The following is a 17,788-nucleotide window of genomic DNA, read 5'->3' as shown; positions in this document are numbered from 1 at the left end:
CGGGCTTCTGCTCAACAGGTACATCAGGTAACTTCACCAGAGTTCCCTGTGGATCAGTCATTTTCAGAGTTGGGTATTTTGTTCAGTAATTGGCAAGACAAGAATCATAGTACTGAAAGAAACATTCCATTCTTTCTTATTATTGTCCCAAAGTGAGTTCCCAACATAATTGCTCCAATGATACTCTTTAAAAAAACACTTTTTTAAAGTTGCTTTGCTCCCTGAGTGGTGATTCATGCCTGTAATTCCAGGCTGAGGTAGGACGATCACAGTTTGAGGCCAGCATGACATCTTAGCAAGACCCAGTCTCAAAATAAAAAATCAAAAGGGATGGAGATGTAGCTTGGTGGTAAAACACCCCTTCGTTCAATACCTAGTACAAAAAAAAAAAAAAGCTAAGGAAATAAAATGACATTGTTATTGTTGTCACTAGAGAACATAAACAAACAAAAACAGGACTTTAAATAGCTGGAACTTTTTGTCACACTATTACTTTTGTCTTTCTGCTGTAGGTCCATACTATGATTTAAGACATTTGACTTTTTGAGAACTGATTAAGATTAAATTGTTGATTTAAAATATAAACTTCCAAAATTATATGGCAGCCCTTTTATGTGAAGCAAGGATGGGCAGGGCAATTGTGTCTGACCACCTTACCCTAGCTGTGTTTTGCTTGTTTCAACCTTAATTTCTATTTTAATGCCACATGGTCTTTAGAAATGTGATAGAAATATTTAAAAATAAGTACCCACTCTTCCCAAATCAAGCACGTGTTCTGAAAGAAATTCATTGAATTTTGTTATCAACTCAGCACGCAGCTACTGTCCCCAGAAGCCACCAGAGGCCCAGATAGTAGCATCTTCTGCAGGCCCACCTGTGTGGGTGGGTGATAGAATTGCAAGGGTAGCTTCAATGACACAATATGTAAGAAGGCCACACACAGAGGTCAGAGAGGCAAGCAGAGAGAGAGACAGGGAAACTCTGCACCTTTATTGGTTCCAGGGCTTTATCCAAACCAGCCCCCAAGGGGAGCTTTCATGAGTGGGCTTAAAACAAGCAGGACTAGTTCCAGGAGGTCATACTGTGACTCTCCCAAAGTTCCCAAACATAGAAGTCCCTCTAGAGGAACAGTGAAAAGGCAAGGACCCTACCTGGGAGAGATGCCTCTTAAGTTTGTAACAATGACTACTACTTGGAATGATTCAAGTGGGATAGAGCATTGGAAATTGTGTCAAAGGTGACAGATACCTGCTTCTGAGAAAGTTAAACTTATATTTTAAAAATGAATGCTGAGGCAAAAAGTGCTCACTAGACCAGATCTCTCTGTAGTTTGAAGTGACTTCAATAGCTGCAGTAAAAGAATAGAGAATTTTGACATTTCACCTTAAATCTACATTCCTTGGAGCATCAGAAGGCTTTATTCACCTCCTGTCTGATTATCCTTGAACAAGCGATACGATTTAAAAAAAAAAAAAAAAAAAAACATGTTTAAAAACACCTAATTGTGCTAAAGCTTACTATGACATCTTTAAAAAGTACTGGATGTATCTGTCAGACTTAGTACATTTTCAAGGATTTATGATGAGATAATGCAAAGAGACATTTGATGAGTATATTAAATGATATGTTTATCTTAAACTCTCCTGTTGACTGTTACCAACCTCTACATTATGGAAGTATATCATAGTAATCCAGCTGCAGATGAAGAATTCTTAATCCAAGCTTCATGCTTGATATAGTTTATGACCTTGCTATAATACATCCAAGAAAAATCTATGCAATTAGTTACATCCAATTTGAGGTTAATTTTATTAAAAATAAAAAATTCTTTGGATCCAATATTTGCCCCTATTTTTTGAAATGATACCACCACCCTCCACATAATTCTGCCTAAATAGATTTGGTTCTTGTTGCAAACTCTTAAAAAGCAAGTAAACTTTCAGTTTTCATGGGAAGGAACAGAAATATTTTCTGTTGAAAGGCTGACTTTCATATGCTGTTATAAAATTGTAGACTGGTATGTTGGAATAAAGTTGAAACCATGATATTTAGGAACAAAATTTCTTTATTGTAATTCCTCCCCCTGCCTCTAGGTCTCTTTCTCTGTGATGTCTTCACTTTTCTGAATTCCTTTTTTCCACCATTTAAATATTTAAGAGAACCCACTGTGGGCAAAACTCATTACCTGGGATGTGAGCCCTGCTTTGCTTTGCTGAGCTAGCTGTTCTCTCTTATCTAACTCTCATTTGCAAGTCAAGGAGAGGGAGACTAAAGTCCCTTAAAACTGAGGCTGGAGAGGATAATGTTCAACCAAGGGGTCTAACTTGAGAGTCTACATCTTAGCATTTAACCTCTGGCCCTGATGGGCTGAGGATGTTGAATGTGGAGAGGTGACCTGGAATGGCATTCTCTGCCTGCCTCTACAGATAGGACTGCTAGAAAGGCCCTGAGATGTGACTCTGGGCTCACTGACATGACAGCAGCTTTCTACAATCTTCTCTTAGGATGGGAAGGACATGAAAAGGTTATGAATATTTGAAGGTGTGTGGAAGCAGCTCACTGTCCCTCTTGCCAGGGTAGGGATGTCTGCTCTGCCCCTGGGGTAGAACCTTCTGGTTGCTAAGAACAAGAAGTGGCTTATCTCTGAGGGAAATGTGTAATACCCCATGGGATTCACTATGTATCAGCTCTTCTCCCAGGGCAGGATTCTAATTTGTGTCTTCTCAGACCATGACGGATGGGTCCATTTTCAAGGCAGTGCCCTGGGAGCAGACAGACCCACCTTGATCCATAGGTCTCTTGAGGGTAACTTTAGGAATGGAGGAAGAAGAAAATGCTCTGACTCACAGCCTGGTCAGACTGTGTATCCCTGGATATATGTGATTTAATCTCTGTGAGCTTCAGTTTTAGGAATAAAGATATCCACTGGGTATGGTTATTGTGAGGATCAGGAAGAATACACAGAACATATGGCAGGTAGTAAGCTCTCCATATAGACTTATTATGTTTAGAAAATTGTTTGTGCAGGTAACTGTAAAGTGATTGCACCATGTGCCTTTGCAAAAAGATAGGCCAGGGTAACAGTCACTTAACTCTGATGTTACTGGGTGCAATCTAACTTTGCCTATGAATGCAGGGAGCTCCTCAGATGTGTAATTATCTAATCATCATGAACTTTATATGTGGAGGCTGTTATTGAGTTTTTGTATTTGGGCATTCAGTTTGGGAAAAGACTGAAAACTTGATTTTATATATTAAATAAAAAATGAACTAAGAGTCCAGGTGATCCTTGGAGAAGTGATTTTTTTTTTTTCCAAAAAGCAATTTGGTCCACAGTATAGTGGAGTTACAACCATAGACGGCTTCCAGGTTTTTATCCCTACTCACTGATTTTTCTAGTGTGAATAATTTGGCAAACTCTGAATTGCCCAAATCATAGTTCTTTACAAAGTTTTTCTAACTCACTGGGCGCAATGATGTTCACTGTAATCCCAGTGGCTCAGGAAGCTGAGGCAGGAGGATCACAAGTTCAAGACCAGCCTCAGCAACTTAGAGAGACCTTAAGCAATTTAGTGAGAACCTATTTCTAAATAAATAAATAAGAAAGAACTGGGCCGGGGATGTGGCTCAGTGGTTAAATACCCATGGGTTAAATCCCTGGTATCCCCCCAAAAAAACTTGCTTCTAAATGTCTATATCCTTTTTTCTTGCCTGAAGTCTGTGAGGACGTGGACCACATCTGTTTATTGCATTCTCAGCATCTAGCAAAATAATGAGCACACAGTAAGTCCATCTATTCAACATATATTTTTTCAGTGAACTCATGCATGAAGTAATGATTCAGAGGGTGATAGGACAATTTGCATAACAATCCATGATTCCTGAAATATTTAGTCCTGTTCACTGTTGCATTTAAATTTGAGTACATATTCACTTTTTCCTTCTTGGAACTATTTTCAATAAGTGAAAATTGGTAACTATGTACACATCAAAAAATAGGATATTGTTTGGGACACCTAAATATTTAATAGTTGGATGGTTTAAATAAATTATAGTAGGGTATAAAATACTATATGAATGCATTCCATGTTTTGGAAAATGATTATATGTTGTAAGAGTCTAGGTGGATAAATGGCAAAGGATTAATAGAGGTGGTCTGTCTCTGGGTAGAAGGGATTATGGATATTCCTTAAATTCTTTTGCTTACTTATTATTTCTGATTCTTAGGTAATGAGCTTGCCTTGCTTTTATAAGAAAGAAACAGAATAAATACATGCTTGGCATATTGTAGATTATTTATATGGTACCACCTGACACTGAGTGCTTAGCTCATTTTCTGAATTTACTCTCCTCTTTTTGAGCATTAAGATAGTTCCCACTTCTCAGTGTTCCAAAACAGCATGACTGATTTAAAAGAGATGAGCTATTGAAAAAAGAACTCAAAGTAGAAAATCCACTCAAAGCCAGTGACCAAGGATATTAATTTTGCAACCTGTTGTTATGCCAAATGCATTACTCTGCTGCAAACAGTTAAGCTATCTTTTGGTCTCCTGTTTACTTTTGGAATTTCTTCCTTTGTTACAGAATCACTTTATGACAATTCGTGGGTGCTTAGTTAATTTGTGAGTGTGATCAAACTGTTTGGTGCATGAACTTGATGTGTTTTCAGGGTGGTCATTGCTGAGTAGCATTTCTTTTTCCGGAGAGTTAGCTCCAGGAGTAAGAACTTTGAGAGTGCCTCCCCTTCTTCCTCCTCCTTTAAACCAGTACTCTGTGGAAACATTGTGAATGAGTAGCCTTTAATTTTACCTATTTATATATTTTGTAGAGATCCTCCTATTGCTTCTTTTGGAGAATTATAATCTTGCAGTCTTCCTAACATCCCATGCTTCTTCACTTTTGACAGAGGAGGACGCGGGGTCCCTTTTCCCAGGATCAACCAACAACATCACTGTTCCATGTGGGGAACTCTTCTTCAGTCTTAAAAGGAACCCCACCTCATTTTTGAGATTATCTGCACAGACACTTATAGACTCCTCAAGTGCCCCTAGACCCCCTCCCTTCCTGTTATCTGGCCTAGTATACTCCTTCTCTAGAAGTCCTCTTCGTTTTCCATCCTTCTGTGGTAGAAAGGACGTGGAAGGGGAAAATGCCTGAAAGAAAATAATATCTCAGAAGTTGGCTCCTGAGAGCTCTCTCTTCCCGGCTTTCTTCTTTCACCCCAAGTTTCTGAGGATTCCTGAGTGACTCTGCTGCTCCATGATGGTGGCTTCTATTTTCTGTTCATGGAACTTTCTTTGGGGTTTTCAGCAATGAGCAGATAAAACACCTAGCTATCATTCTGTACACTTGTAACCATTACTCTGATGAGGAAATACAGTTTGTCTGTCATTCTAAAAGCTCCTTCTATGTGCCCTACTCCATTCATAGCCCTCTCCACTGTAAGAAATTATTACCCTGGTTTTCATAGCAATTGCTTTTAAAGTTTTACTGTCCATGTGTGCATTCTTAGACATAATAACTCACTATCACCCATCTTAATCTATGATATGCCTATTTGATATGCAGATTTCCTCTCTCCTCTTATTCTGTTCCTATAATTTACTTGGTGAAGAACCTGGGCCATTTGACCTATAGAATTCTCCATAATCTGGATTTTGCTTCTTTGCACCCATGGCTTAATTTATTTTCTAAAAGATTACCTTCTTTTGAGCTCTGGCTTATGTCACCCCAACCCCTCTTCCTTCTCAGTTCTTGCCTGAATGCAATAGGGCCTATTATTTAACAAATCCTAAAAGACTGAGGTGACACACCATGTTGGATTCTAGACTGCACCAGTTACTGAACTCTCAGCACAATAGTTACTAAATTATAACCTCTATCTTGCTGCTGAATTCTCTGGTCTAGCTTCCCTGTCCATAACTAGTAAGTTGCTTCCAGAGTTGCAGGGAGCCTTGCACAGTCCTGGTGATGAGATAATCCACATAAATGCCTAGCACTGGTTTAGTCATTGTAAATGCTTTCTCTATATTCACTGCTCCTATTATGATTATTCTCATTCAGTGGAGAGAAGAGGCAGGCTGCATTCGTGACTGAGGCTCCAGTGTACCATATCAACTCAATGTCCCTGGTTTTGTCTAGTGCCTACTTTATGCTTCTGCTGGAGCACTAAGCCAGGACCTCATGTGCAACAATACCCCAGAGCAATCAGGATCCCCCAGTCTTCTCTGCATGAGATAGCAGTGGTTGTGCAACACAGCAAAAGGTTGCAGCACCAGTCATTGGCATGGGGAGAAGTTTGCATTCTACTTCCACGGGCTGTTAGAACAGCACTGTTTAGGTCACCAGGGCCCTCTCCCACAATGAAGCCTCTGTTTCAGACATCACTAACCATCCCACTCTGCATCCCAGCCCTGGCTGTCCTTTCCTCACCAGAGCATGTTTGTTCTTGTCACTATTTTTTTTGTTCTTTATAATGTGAAACTGTATAGTTGCTTTCTGGAAAGGCCCTCGTTGGCTTCTGCAGAATCTCTGGATACTGTGATTAGTCTGAGAAAGCAGTACCGTATTGTTTAACATGTAGAAATTTCTCTGTAGTGCTGCTTCCTTTGGACATAGCTAGTCCTCTTGGTTAAGTTGCATTCTTTCATCTGATTCTTAAATTCTACAAACAAGCATGAAATCATTGTTATCTACTAGACTTATTATTAGACAATCAAGCATTTTATTATATTTCTCCTATTCAACTCCTCAAATCTTTCATTAACTTCTCTAAACATTATGATGAGTTGGTTAAAATTGATGCTTTCATTTGCTAATTATTTTAAATATTAGTAGTTGGGTGCATGATTGAGCAGTTTTGCAAACTTTTCTTTTGTTAAAAAAAAAGTGTAGTTGTAAATAGACACAGTACCTTTATTTTATTTATTTATTTTTATGTGGTGCTGCGTATAGAACCCAGTGCCTCATACATGCTAGGCAAGTGCTCTACCATTAAGCTACAACCCCAGCCCTCAAACTTTTCTATTTTAAGCCTTTTTTTGATCATATTAATTTTTAAAATATTTTCTTCTGTTATGTTTTGGTATCTATTAATTTTTAAGCAATTTTTTGTCATCATCATCATCATCATCATCATTATCATCATAAAGCATTGGTGGGTATGAATTATTTAGAAATAAGGATTTATTTGAAAAATGGACATGTTGAGAATTATTTAAATTATAGTAAATTGCAAAATAGTGCATAGAGCAAGAGCTCTATGGAAAATAATAATTGGAAAATAATAATCCATTTATACATAGGGAACTGGAACTGAAAAAATATGTATCTAGGGATTAAAGCTACTTGTGGATAATAGGATAGATCATGGATTTTTCTTAGCTCCTTCTGCTTGTTTGCATTTTTTATAGTGAGTCTGCATTGCTTTTTTACAAAAGAAAAAAAATGTGGAAGAAGAGGCTTGGGATGGGGTTTTTGTTTGCTTAAATGTTTTTCTCATTCATTTTAGGCCAGACTTTCCCATTGTATTCATTTGGGTTGGTTTTCATCTTTCTTAAACAGGCATGAATGTCACTTCTATTGTCCCAAAATATCCTTACACTGGATTTTGAAATTGTTCTAATTAATCTCCCATTACTGAACACTTATGTTGTTTCAATAATTTGTTTTATAATAAACAAGACAGAGCACAAAGCAATTGGCTGAAAATTAATTAAAAATACAGAAGAAAAAAATTAGGGGAAACCTACCATTCTGGAAAAGGATTGAGAGTATCGTAAGGCATATTAGAAAGTTGAAAATTTGCCCAGGAGTGCATCAAAAGTATGAGTTCTTGGAAATGCAATGTCTGGAAATATTCAACATTTTGACAAATGGCCATCTTAAACAATTGAATGGAATCCAATACCTGCTGTTGGGCAAACCGTGGGCTGCTATTAGGGCTGTGAGGGGGGAAAGCCAGGCTTTGAGTTTTGATTTCAGGTAAACTGAAGCTCAATTTGTGAGTAATAGGAGTGAGGTCCATTCACACACCAAATACAGTGAGGCTATAAGGGACATTACTTACCTCATGGTTTTTGTGAGGATTCATGGGTAGAGCTTATATAAAAATACCTGACACATTGAAGGCAAGTATGTCCTACATTCCTCTTTCAATAAATATTTATTGCCTTGAATTGTATGGATAAATAAGCATGGTACTCTGTGGGGAGTATGTTTCTAAATGTGGCTTAGTTAAAATAAATCCTCTAAACCAAATAACAAACACACTGTATAATGAGGTAGGAAAACCTTTGACTTCTATCATTCTTAATAGAGTAATTGAAAAGGGGCAATTGTTTTCAAGATTCTTCTGGCTCAGAACTGAAGCAACTCAGGTAGACAATGCAATAGAAAAATATACTATGGGAGATAGAAATTTTTTCTATTGGCTAAGTTACAGTGATTGAGGCAGATGTTTCCCTAAACTTATACAGGGACAGATTTCATCTTTGGTGGATTTAGGGAACTGTAGTTGGTCCTATTTGTGCCACCACTGTTTTAAGGGCTGTGCTGCAGTTTGCTCAGGAAATGAATCTCAGAGTCTCTACTATGGGTTTTTGCCTGACTCTCATTTTATGAACAATATTGCAAAGTTCTCATGGAACAAGATTGTCACAGGGCAGGCATTCCCCTATTCCAGCTGAGGTTCCACCAAATCCCAGCTGTGGTTTAAGTAGTTTACTTAAAATTATCTGGTCTGTGATTACTATGGCTAAGTCACTTCAAGCTGGGGGTGGTACCCAGCTAGTTTTGGTTCTCAGACAGAAAAGGATAATATGGAATACATCTTTATGGACCAATTATGGTTTCTTATTGACTGTGGAATGGAAGATTGTGTAGACTGAGACATGGGTGCATTTGGAGTTGGGTAAGTAAATAGGATATTTAGAATAAAGTGGACTAATTCCTGTGGGTTATCAGCGGTCTGTTCCACAGCAGGCTGTCTCATTGCTAATCTCCATAAAAGTCAAGCATTTAAACTTTTATTTTTAAAAGTCATGATTTACAGTAGTGTCATAAAGAATACTTAGGAATAGATCAGATCAAGAAGGTGGAAGAATGGAACACTGAAAACTATAAAACATTGCTCAAATAAATGAAAGACACAAATAATTGGAAAGACATCCTGTGTTCATGAATTGGAAGACAATATTGTTAAAATAATTATACTACCCAAAGCAGCCTACAGATCCAGCACAATTCCTACAAAAATGCCAATGATATTTTGGGGTAGAATTTTTAAAAAATGACTCCTAAATTTATATGAAATTTCAGTTTTGAAAACAAAACAAAACAACAACAAAATGAAATCCAAAACAAAGTGGGAGGACTCACACTTCTGTGTTTTTCAATGTTCTTCCAGAAGCACATGTGTTGAAGGCTTGGTCCCCATTGCAGCCATGTTCAGAGTGGACGTTCTTGGAAAGTTATTGAATCATGAGGGCTCTGACCCCGTCAGTGAATTAATCCATTGAGGGATTCATGGCTGAATGATTATTGGGAGATGTTGAATACCGTGGGTTGTGAAGGCTGGTTGGAGAGAGTGGGTGCATCTCATCTCTAGTCCCTTCCTTTCTCTGTTCTCCTATGCCATGCCCTTCCACCTAAATGTTCTGCTTTGCCTTAGCCCCAAATTAATGGAACCAGCTGACAATGGACTGAAAGCACTGAAACAGTGAGGTTAACTAAATCTTTCCTGCTTTTACATTATTTTTCCTCATGTATTTGTTGTAGTGAAGGAAAGCTAACTAACACTTTCTGAATTGAAAACATAATACAATGACAAAATAATTGAAACAGTGGTATTGTGGCATATAGACAGACATAATGAAAGGAATAGATTAGAGAGCCCAGAAGTAAACCTTCACATGTTTGGACAGATGCTCTTTGATGAGGTCAACAAGACCAGTCAATGGGGAAAGAACAGTCTCTTCAATAAATGGGTTTGTGAAACTGGATATTCACATGACAAAGTTGGACTTTTACTTTACACAATATACAAAAATTAACTCAAAGCAGATTAAAGATCTAGATGAAAAATCACAAACTATAAAACTCCTAAAACAGGAAAAACTCCATGACATAGGACTTGGCAATGACTCCTTGGATAGGGCAACAAAAGCTCACAACAAAAGCAAAAATAGACAAATTGGATCACATCAAACTAAAAATATTCTGTACATCAAAAGACATAACCAACAGTGAAAAGACAACTTATAGGATGGAAGGAAATTGCAAACCACATATCTGCCAAGGAGTTAATGTTCAGAATATGTAAAAGACCCTTACAACTCAACTGGTGAGGCCCTCAATTGGCGAGGGCCTTCTTGGTGTATAATCCTGAGACAGAAAGCAGAGGCAAAAGAGAGGAAGAGGGCTGAACTTGCCCTTTTATAACATCAGCAGTCCCACACATAAGGGAGGGACCTGATGGCCTAATCAGCTCTTAAAGATCCCACCACCAAATACCATACATTGGCAATTGAATTTCCACTTGAGTTGTAGAGGCAACAAACATTATCACTCCCTGAGCAAGTTTAACCTTTGTGTGTGCATCTTGGCATTGTCAATGTAAACACTGATCATATTGTAATACTCCAAGAGGTGTCCTGCTGTTTGTCCCTTAGATTGCTATTCATTGTTCATGTATCTTCTTTTATATCATTGCTGTCTCCTTCAGCACAATCTACTGTGTCAACTATACTTTCTTCTCTTAGTCATAGTAGCATCTTTGAGCATCACTCGCTATGCCTCTTGTAATGTATTGCTTTTAAAAAGCTTGGGCATCATGTCATCTTCTGGAGTTTAAGCCACAAGAGGATAGGATTGTGCTGCATGTGATGTAGATTGCCTCTCTGTGGGATGTGAAGAGCCTCTGTAAGAGGAGTTAATAGGTGTCTGTTGCATCAACGTTGTCATATTGTTTTTTCATTCTCCTGTATTCTTTTGTGTGTCCCAGATATTTGGTTTTGTTAGATAAGAAGCTTCTATACAAAGTGTATGAAAATGAAAAAAAAAATTTATGTAAATGTTTCTGTAATTGTTGCATAGTTACAATTCACATTCAGGAATTGAAGAAACTGATAACATTTTATGACTGAAGATACATATGTAACCAGAGTTAACAGATTAAGTCCCAGCTTGAAGGAAAATTACAGCTCAAAATCTCACTAAACCACACTGGGAGTGTGACTAATCTCTGAACCTAGGGAGAGGACAGTGCCTGTCCCTTGCCTTCTCTATTCCCACCGCTCCCATGAATAGCGCCACTGAGAGTCAGTAGTACAGCTTACAGGAGGGTAGGCAATTCTGTTTCACTCATTTCTCCACCTTAAATGACTTTTAAGGAGCTTTATTGAGATAGTGTTTACATTCATAAACATTACCTATTTGAGTTTATAGCTCAGTTCTTAGTGTATTTGCAAAGTTGCTGAGCTTGTACCATAACCCATGGACATGATATTTTTGAATATCATGTTCATGAACATGTTACTGTGTTTTTCTTCTGCTGCCTTTCTGAGTACCTGCTCCCCTCTGCAAGCACCTCTCTGCCTGGGAGAGATTATGAGCCTTGTAAGTAGAATGCAAAGAGGAAAATAGTTGCTGTTTAGATCCCAGAAGTCAAAACAGGAGTTTCAAAACAAAGTGATAGTTTTATAAGCCATGCTATTGCCTTGAGGTAGCATTTCTAAACTCTTTCATTTTCCCTTTAACCCACTAAGCCTGATAGAAAAAATTATGGGGTCTGATCCACAGTCCAGAGAATATTCTCTGGTGCATCTTTCATGTTATCCATGAGGCTAAGGTCAAGAGAAATGAATATTTGACATAGAAGAAATCCATAAAAATTCTCCATTTCTGGCATGAGGTGATAATGGGAAGAGAAAAACTGAGGCAAGAAAGAGACAAGTGAATATATACCACACAGTCTCCATGTCAGATTACTTTGGGCTCAATGGAAGACAAGAAGCCAGCCGGTTAGTGCGTGTGGTAGTTTTATGGAAGCATGGAAGGCAACAACAGATTGTTGCCACACCACCTTGTAGCCTGGTCAATGCCAAGATGGTGGCTCACTGAAGTTGGTGAGAGAGAGAGAGAGAGAGAGAGAGAGAGCTTTGCTTGAGCACCTCAGATAGTGATTCAGAAAGATCCCTTTATCTTAGAAGATGGTTAAATCAAGTCCCCTTGATTCTCCCAGGGGTCCTTCTTTGATGAGGATAGAGACAGAAGTCATGGGCATAAGCCCAGAGTGATCTACCCCATCACCAAGAGCCAAGGTGAAGCTACCTCAGTCTGGAAGTCCTGCCAGTCTCTGGCTAAGGTGAGAGAAAAAAGAACACAAGTGTGCTCAGCCATGACCACCCAGTGGGGAAGGAGCAATGATGTAGACAAGAGAGATTGTCCAGAGAGGAAGGTGCCAGTGTGGTGAATCCAAGGGCTCCACCTCTCTTCCTTCCCCCTGCTCTTGAGTGAGACAGTCCTTTCTCCTTGTGTACCGAGAAGCTGTCAAGAAGAGTAATAGGAAAGAGAGGGGTGGAAATCTGAGATATCAAACATTTTCAAACAGAAAAGCAGTCCATTGCTTAAAAGGACCTTTTAATTTATTATATCTGATCCAGTTTTAACCAGATTGGACTCAATAAAGTAAATTTGTTACCTCTCTCCAGCAATGGGAACTCATGAGGAAGGCAAGATTAAATAGAGATCAAAACAAAGATACAATATCTTCTCTGTGTACCTTAGCGTCATAAAAGTAACGGCACCACAAATAGCCTTAAAATAAATGCAGTCATCTCTGCAGCCAGTGCCACTGGCACTGTCTTTGGAGAATTCAGGTGTCCAAGAGAAATATGTGCAAAGCTGGTCTTGGATCTGCTGTTGAAGGGTCTGTGGTAAGTGAGTTTAGTAGATCAGTTCTCCATTTTTTAAGAGGGAAAAAGGTGGGTGACAAATGTCTATCAGTCATCTTATTACTTTAAACCAAGGTGTTCATATATTCATTTCTGCCTACAAACTCTTTATTTAAACATAATAATATAGTGAGACTAGCGATAAAGTAGCATTTCCACAGCTAAAGTAAGATTCATGGGCCTGAAGAGCATGTGCTCATCTTCTCCCTTACTTCTTCTACTTCCTGCCCTGAGCCACCTCCATGAAGATCCTGGTTTTTCAGAAGCTTGTGGTTCTGCAGAACAGTGATGAAGACCATTTTAGAAGTGATAGAATGTGATCTGCATTAATTATGTGAAGAACAATTTAATTGAAAAATGGGCATTAGCCGTGGGATTCTTGTGAGAGGGTCATGGCGTCCTGTGGAGCATCATTTGACTGAGAGCATCAACCAGGGAAGTTCAAGTACTTTCAGTCACAGAGCTACTTAGGGTCAGAGGGTGAAGACTCTCCCACCCCAGATTCCAGAACCTTCTTTATTTGCATATCGTGAAGGCAGCTAATTAAAAGTAAGAAACCAACCCTGCAAGATACTGATTAAATCAGACTTGGAACTTATGTTTCTTTCCACCAGCATCTGAGACTTCTTGGTGCATGGCTAAGAATTTCAGCATTCAGAAGTTGCTTAATCCTAAATATTTCGGAACAACTATCTAAATTACTTGATGTTAGTCAGCCATCATTAATATTAACATCCGTTTTGATGATTTAGCCACAGCATCAACAAACTTTTAATTTCCACACTCTAGTTTTTGCCCATTAAATATATTGTGCACCGCTCCTTTTGTTTGAAGTTGTTAGCTGATAAGACTATTCCCAATTCGGCACTCTGGATGTTGGGTTGTTTGATCTCCTAATACTTTGTATTGACTTATAAAGTCAATAGAGACTTAGTTGGTATTTTATGATATATGTGTTCTTTCAATGCTATGCAGGCCAAAGAAATACACCCAAGCAACATATTTCCTTCATATGCATTTTCATCCTGGTATATTCTGTGATGCCATCAGCCCAGTTGTATTTCACTACCTAATTTGTATGAAATAGAGAAAGAGAAGAAGGAAAATCTATGAACAATTGGATTTTGTAATATTAGTCAGTGTCCTTATTTTTCAGGTTGATGGCACAACAAAAGAGAATTTTAGAAAGTAATTGTGGAATGTAAGTGTGATGACAGTTTTGCCTCGAAGAGTTCAATACAGTATGTCAGCTTAGCAGTTAATTGTTCTTTTATTGTTTCATATGTAAGTCCACTCTCCCGGGTGCAAGAGGCTGCATAGTTTAGTGGAAGAAGAAGAAACAATGAAATCAATCATAGTCTGAATATTAGCTCTGTTATTTATTTTGCCACCTCTGTGATCTCCATAGAATTAAGAAATCTCTTTGATCTTCATTTCCATATTTGTAGAGCTGGGTATGATACTTGCCTCATAGGGTGTCATAAAGATTTATGCAAGCAAGGATGGGACTGCACACTCCTAGGGAGGCTGAGGCAGGAGGACCACAAGTTCAAGGCCAGGTTTGGCAACTTAGCCTGTCTCAAAATAAGATTGGATTCAATCCCCAATACTATCCCCCGAAAAAAAAAAAAATGACAAAACATTCATGTGCATAAAACAGTATCTCTCTGGTTCACTGGCATTCAAAAAGTAGAAACTGTTTGTTAGATTTGGGCTTTCCAGAAGCAGACTCTGAATGGAGGATTTGAGTATAAATAGTTACTTGGTAAAGTGATCCCAAGGAAGCAGCCAACAAAGGGTACATGATGAAGTAAATGTCACTGAAGTAACTGAGGCTTGATCTTGATGGGTAACCCCAGGTGTTAGGGAAGAGCACACACATCAGAGCTGTCCCATCTGAAGGACAAGTGACTCCTGGTTTATACATTCATTACTATCACTTATGTTTAAGGGATGCTGAGGTGTGGTATTAACTTTTCAGAGCTTCAGACTTGACATGTGAGAAGGAAGAGAAGCTTCTGATCAAAATAGAAAGCCCGCAGGCAAAGACACAAAGATGGCCGCCCTGGGAAGCTGGCTGGCTCCCATATGGGCACGTGTATGAGTCAGCTGACCAGCCACCCTACCATGTCCCTGATAACTATTGCTGCGTTGTCAGTGATGAGCTGATGTTTTCCTAGCTCCTCATTCAGAGGAGTGTTAAAACCACCTCAGACCAGCTCCAGCTCCTGAGAGTGTTCAACATTCAGAAATATTGTTGAGTCTTATTTTTTTCCCCTCTTGTTGGTGCTGGAGACCGAAGCCAGTGTCTTATGCATACTAGGCAAATGCTCTGTCCTTGATCTACACCTCCAGCCCTGTAAGCCAGATGTTAAAGGATTGGTGCCATGAAATTAGCAACAGTAAGACTCTTTGCAACACAGAAACAAGCAAATGATACCATTCATCTTTTTTTTTAAGCTATGTAGCCTTAGGCAAGTTACCTAACTTCTCTGAGTCTGTGTCCTCAAGTGTAAAATGGAGATGTTAGTATGTAACTTGTACAGCTGTTGTGAAGATTAAATACAATAAAATATCCAAGTAAAGAGAATGATGGAATTATGGAATAAGGAATTTATTATAGGAACTGGACTTTAGACAAAAATGATAAAATCTAACAAGGAAAAAGGTCTGTAAGGGGACTTGGAAATCAGAGAACAGTCACTAATCAGCCTGACAGAAGAACTGGCAAGGGCAGCCAAGTTGGATCTTATCGGGGGAATTTGGGAATCCAGACATGTCTGACTGACAAATCATGACTGTGAAAGGGGCTGGAGAAAGAAAGCTGTTTCCTCCGGGTAACTGGCCTGTCTGTGGCTTAACATCCAAGCATGGAGATAAGGGAAGAAGAGAGGGAGGACCAGCCTTAGCATGCTGGCATGCCTATGGGTACCTATTACCGTATTTGACCTTAGAGGTTGTTGGAGAGGCTGTACCTCTGCTGCACCTCTGCCAGAAGGCAGAGCCAAGAGCCACACAGAAAAATGGATTAGGAAACCACCACAGAGGGCAGAACTTGACCCTGTTGACCATGTGCCATGCATGCCCTGCTGGATTTCAGAACTGCGATGGACTGGTGATTGCCCTGTGCCTCCCGGTCTTTCCTGGGAGTTCTGTGGTGTTGCTATGTCCTGAATCACTATTGTATGTTGGGCGTGGTGTTGTGTTTTTCGTTTGTGGGTTGCTGGACCAAGATCAGCTGCAGCTGAGCAGCCTTATTTGCCTGCAGGCAGATTCAGATGTGAATTCTTGAATTTTGAGACTAATTCTATAATGGGATACGAGAGTTTTGGAGATCTCAGGATGGAAAGGGGTATATTTTGTGGATGAGAAGAAAATGGATGATTTATGGTGAAAGGCCGGCCGGAGCGACAGATTGCAAACATGGCTTCAAAGGTCCTCCTTCCCCGCAAGCACACCGCTGGGCAATTGGACATTGCCATCAGTCAGCAGGAGGTGAGCTGTTTTCCTGTACCCTTGAATCCAGCTGTCTTTGTGATTTGCTTTAACCAGTAGCATGTGGCAGGAGTGAGGTTGTGTGACATCTTATCTGAAACCTCAAGAGTCTCTGTAACTTCTTCCTTTGCTGCCTTCAAATTTGTGAGCAAGAGCAGTCTAATCTATTTGATAATGAAAGCCCACATGGAGAGAGAGAGGCTCAGCCACCTCGGTCTTCCCCACTGAGCTCTGCTCTGAGACAGTGAGCAATTTGAATACAGTGATGTGAGTGAGCCCAGGAAAGACCAGCAAAATCACCCAGCCAGCACCTAAGAATGAACATATTATTTTGGTTTTAAGCTACTAAATTTGGGAGCCCTTTTTAATACAACTAGAGATAACTGATATGACCTCTCAATAATTTATTTTCCTGCTTAATCCAAGTGCGTTTTAGTTGTTTGTGTCTTTATGGGGTTGTTGTATTGGATAAGTGCCCAGCTATTTATAAGAGGCTTGCCAGAAATCTGACACATAACCCAAAATAAGTGGTGACTATGATGACATGAAATGAATAGTTCAAGATGCTCTTGAGGGGTGGAGTGTTGACCATCCTTAGTGGATGCGGTAGGCCTGGAGCAGGAGTTTCATGAGCATCAACAGCCCTGTACCCTTAAACCCCAGTTCCCACAAATTCAAAGGGAGAACATTGGCTAAATAATCTACACGTGTTTGTAAAGCTCTATAAGGTCCCAAGTTCCTCCACATAATTGATTTAAAAAAAAAATCCTTGGGATATATTCTAGATGGATCCAAACTCCTATTTTGATGGGTCTCAGTTGAGAGGGATAACCCATGCCAGTGTGGTTGCCATCTGCTATGGGCTATTCTGTGAATGCTCTACCTCTCAACACCAGGGCAGCACAGAGATGCGTGGACCTACCCCAGAGTTCCCATGTTGGTCACTGGAGGAACACCACCTATCATCACTGTGGTGGCTCTCAGGCAGCATCAGAGTTTTAGAAGATTTGCTCTAATTTTATGCTGAGGAGGTAGATTCTGCATGATGTAAAAGATGAGAAGGAAGATGTTGATGGCATCCTTGGCCTCTGCCTGACTTCACTGAGCCATTCAGCTCTGGCCCCTCTGGGTACTCACAATTCAGTTGTGCATTATCCCTTAGAGTGACAGAGTAGTCCTCTCTTCTCAGAAGGCAGTTTAGACCACTTTGTATTTAAAGGTACCCCTTGGAGAGATCTTATTGCTGTTCCAAGCAGCTTCTCGGTGTTTTTTACAACCATATTTAGTAACTTCACCAAGGAGTTTTGGTGGGTTTTCTGTATCTGAGGGTGGCCACACAG

General features: G+C 39.5%; 1 protein-coding gene across 1 annotated transcript in view; it reads left to right on the top strand.

The window, feature by feature from the left end:
- Positions 1–16,381: 16,381 nt before the first annotated feature.
- Gadl1 (glutamate decarboxylase like 1) overlaps positions 16,382–17,788 on the top strand; it is a 151,877-nt gene continuing 150,470 nt past the window's right edge. The window contains exon 1 of the mRNA XM_027932548.2: positions 16,382–16,448. The gene's annotated coding sequence lies outside the window, so the exon portion shown is untranslated. The remainder of the gene's footprint in view (positions 16,449–17,788) is intronic.

This window comes from Marmota flaviventris, chromosome 1 (genome assembly GCF_047511675.1).
Source record: "Marmota flaviventris isolate mMarFla1 chromosome 1, mMarFla1.hap1, whole genome shotgun sequence".
NCBI lineage: Eukaryota > Metazoa > Chordata > Mammalia > Rodentia > Sciuridae > Marmota > Marmota flaviventris.
Note: the sequence above shows the minus strand (reverse complement) of the source record. Positions and strands in the feature narration are given on the sequence as shown.